Genomic DNA, 4,351 nt, shown 5'->3' with positions numbered 1-4,351 from the left:
CCCCCCCCCCCCCCAGCTCTATTTTAGGCCCAGGAGAGGTGAGAAGGTGATTTCCCAGGAGGCGCTGACATCAATGCTGGGAACAGGGTGACTCCCCCTCCCCCCCATCCAACCACCTGCCATTCCAGACCCAGATGCTCAGCAAGTCTGAGCCAATTGTTCCTTCATCCTGGAGACATCTTGGAAACCTCCACCAGGGTATAGGGGCTCTGAGGAATTAAGACCTACTGTGTGATATTCCCTGGAAGCCCACAATTATCCAGGAGGGGGAGACTGTGTTTCTCATTTTACAGGTGGGAAAACTCCGAGAGGCTACGCGAGGCTACGCGTAGCCTCCCAAAGTCAAACAGCTGGGCGGTGAGAGGTACATCCCATATTCCAGGGTCCCCCTCCTCCCTGGCCACCCCTATCCCCACCTTTGCCTTCTATCTGGGACCTAGAAGGGACTGGCCCATCTGGTCCATCTATCCCACCCTCTACCCCTTTGGGTGGCACCCCAGACACCACCAGGGTGAGTCTGTCCTACCTTACCCTCGCCATGTTACCAGGCCCTCCCAGGAGAACTGGGGTTTCATTTCACCATGGAGGGCTTTAGGCCTGTGGGAGTCTGGATCCCCTCCTGCAACATGCCCAAGACCACACAGAGACCCCAATCTGTGGCCTGGACCTCCTAGGCTGAAGCACATTCCTATAACTTCTGTGGCCCTGGTTCCTTGGTCTTCCTGGTGGGGAGATCTTGCTGGCCCTGAGTGACATGTCTCCCGTGGCTTTCTGGGCCAGCTCCCCTGGAGCTCAATTGTAGGGCCCACTGGCCTCCAACAGCCCCTTATCTCTCTGGGTTCCCAGCTTTGAGCACACCCAGCTGGACAGCTTGACCTTCCCTTGACCATACTCCACTCCCCGCCCGAGGCCCCTCCTCCCCATCTTGTCCTCAGTGGCAGCTCTGCTACAAGCTGCACGCCACTCCCAAGCAGGAGGCTTGCTTCAATTCCCTCACGCAACCTCCCGCCTGACCCTGACATCCGGGGTGGCGGCTGTAGACAGCCTCTCCTCAGACTGGGACTTCACAAGAGTAGGGATTGCCGCCCCATCCTACTTGGCCCCTGATAGCAAGGATGGTTTTCTCCTTAGATGGGGGCCCCTGAGGACAGGGCCTGTGTCTCCCCCTCAAACAGGGGGTTTCCCTGGGGGAATGCTCACCCTAACCCCACAGCTATGGTGGGCTCCTTGGACCCTCTGCCCATCACTTGTTTCCGCACGCAGAAGAAATCAGAGGTTGGTGGCCACTGCTGTCTTGATGCCATCCTCGGGCCACCCTCTGGGGAGATGTTAGGCTCTGGTCCCCACCCCCAGCCCTCTCTCAGGAGCCCCCCTACCATCAGGAGGCTGGGGCCTCCTTCCCTGTACATTCTTCCTACCCTTCAGCCAATTTTCCCCTCAAATTTTCCTGCACAGGGGCGAAGCTGGACTTATGTGGGACCGAGACCTAGTCCCAGCAGCAGCTGCAGGCAAGGGAGAGGTGTCTGCTGCCCTCTCCCTGGGGCGGCATGGTGGGCAGTGATTCCTGCCAACAGAGGCAGTCTAGGCCCCCTGCCTAGTCTGCGAGGCCTGCAGCAGAGACCACGCCAGGCAGGGGAGCAGGGTGGTGAGGTGGGTAAGAGTAGGACTTGGGGCTCCAGGCAACCCACTGGGGTCCCAATCCTGGTTAACCGCTGTGTGACCTTGAGCAAGTCCCGCAACCTCTCTGAGCCTGCTTCCTCATCTGTGAAATGGGGGTTAAAAAGTCTTCCCCGCAGTGTTGGCAGGGGAGATAAATGAGTGGATGAGCCTCAGGTGTTCAGAGCAGTGCCTGGTGACAGAAGGGCTCACTCACCCTGGGCTCACATTGTTCATGCTGCCCTTACGGTGCCAAGGAGGAAACCAGCTCCTGGCTGTTGTCCAGGACCCAAAGGACTCCTTTATGGCTTGGGGGCCTCGAGGTCCTCTCTACCCAGCATGTGGGGAGACTGTGCCTGATGACATGATACTGAGGGGTGGGGGGAGGAATAAGAAGTTCGTTCTGCTTCCTCCCAGGTCCCACCCAGTGCCCTGTCCTTTCCACCAGGAGAGGACGGTTCTTGTCATCCGAATATCCTTCCGAGGGAAGCCTCAGCTCCTCCCTCTTGGTTGTCTGGGTGGCCCCCTCCTTTAATTTCTGAAGCTCTGAGGCCTCGCCTCAGGGAGGAGTTGGAGGTGCCTGGGGTGCCAGAATCCTGGGGACACCCATCCTTTGAGAGGTTCACAGTGCACAAATGCAGTCGTGCCCCCAGGGGGCCAACAGTACGCCCACCCCACTGCCCCTCCTGTCCCCGTGCAAGGGATCCTCCTGGAGTTCTGGGGAACCAGCTGTTGGAGAGTGGGGCGCCCAGGGATGGGGTGTCTCACAGAGTCCCTTAGCAGCTTCATCCACAAATTTACACTGGAGATGGGGCTATGGGTCAGACAGCCATCATGAGGTGGGAGAGGGGTGAAACTCATCTCTGGTGAAATGTCTAGAAGGGAGGCCTCGCAGGTGTGTGTGTTGGTGGGGGGATGTAATAATAAGTTAGTTTGCTGAGTGTTTACGTGCCAAGCACCTCGCTGACATAAGATTTAATTCTTACTTCCTGGTGATGTGGCAATGACAATTACTTCCATTTTTCAGATTAAGAAAACTGACTTTCAGGAGTTTGCCCAAGGTCACAAAGTGGCAGGATCTGGATTTAAACTCAGGCCTGCGTGGCCTGAAGGCTACAGGGTTCGTGGAAAATATGGAAGCTGTGCCTTGAAGAGTGGGCATTCTGGCTGTTTTGGAGGGTCATTCTAGGTCAGGGCCCAAGAGTGAGGACGCGGGGCTGGATTGCCCGCGATGGTCTGGCTGGATGGGGTCTGAGATGGAAGGGGCGGGGAGGACAGGGAGGCAGGGTGGGTTAAGGGGAGCACTGTCAGCAGGGAGAGTCTACAGGAGGGCCTTGGGGCTGGCGGAGGAAACAGGAGAGACGTATGACGAAGTGGGCAGGGGATCCAGGCTCGGACCAGAGTCCCTCTGTGGTGGCAGCAGGACAGGAGGGACGCAGGGATTCCTAGGAGGTTATGGTATTTTATTATCGGAGGAAAGACCCTTGAAATCATCTCAAACAAGCCCCCTCACTTAAAGATGAGGAAACCGAGGCTCAGAGTAGTAAAGGGACTTGTGTTGAGTGCGGCTAAATCTCCTGCCTTCCCACCGGCACAGGTGAAGACTGGAACTCAGAAGCAAGTCTGGGGTGGAGCTACCAATTCGCCCGAAAGAACCAGAGCTCGGAGGCAAGGACAAGGTCCCAGGCTCACATCTGGGGAGGCAGCGAGGGCTGGAGGCTTGTGCCGCTCAGGGAACCAGTGCACATGGTAGAGAGGGCAGAGGCTGGGGAGGGAGGGCATCCAGGATAAAGCGCGGTCAGCAGAGGCGGGGGAGCCCGGTTTCAACAAGGTGGAAGAAGAGAGAAGGAACCTGACTTTGGTTATTATCAGGTTATCCGGTGACCTTGGAATGGAAGATCCCAGTGGAGTGCATCAGGCAGAGCCAACACAGAGGCTGGCTAGGGAAGGAGGTTCAGGCATGGTGGCCGCGGCTGTAGACCGCAGGAAGTAGCCAGAGAGCAGGAGGGAGCTTTCTTTCCGCTGCTGAATCAATGCAAGTGTTTTCCAGGGGGGAATTTTGGGGCAGAGAGGAGAGGTGGCGAGCTGGAGGAGGAAACTGCCAAGGCTGGCGAGGTGGGCTGGAGAGCACGGGGAGGAAGGACGCTGCATCCTTCGAGAGTCAGATGTTGAAGGGGGATGCTGAGCAGGGCAGGACGAGGCAGTGCCTGCTGAGTCTGGGCCGAGGTCATCTGCTGAGAGGGAGGGAGTGGAAGGTTTCAACAGTCCCCGTGTGGAGGAGCCACCAAGGGGCCTAATTTATGTCAAGCAGCACCTACCTGTCCTGGCTCGGACCTCAGACGTCCTGGGTTCCTCTCAACTTATATCCTGGAGGCCAGAACAGAGACATGGCTGTGGAGAGATGTTACCTTGGGGCTTGACCTGGCAGAGATGTGACGTCCAAGGTCACATGAAGTTGTTGAAATGGGAGGGGAATTCCATACAGTTGGATGTGAGGTCCTGGGCAGATGGTGATGAGGGCACCAGGACCTGGTGCATCGGTCTTGGAGTGAGTAGCATGTGAGGCTATCAGAGGTCTCAGAAAGGGGCGGGGGAGCTCCCCACGCAGAGTGGCAGAGTCATGGGAAAGGCAGTGGGAGACGGACGAGGCATGCTCATGTGTCACAAAAGGAAAGGGACGCACCCATCAGGGAGC

This window comes from Lipotes vexillifer, unplaced genomic scaffold (assembly GCF_000442215.2).
Source record: "Lipotes vexillifer unplaced genomic scaffold, Lipotes_vexillifer_v1.1 scaffold1639, whole genome shotgun sequence".
In the NCBI taxonomy this organism is placed as follows: domain Eukaryota; kingdom Metazoa; phylum Chordata; class Mammalia; order Artiodactyla; family Lipotidae; genus Lipotes; species Lipotes vexillifer.
Note: the sequence above shows the minus strand (reverse complement) of the source record.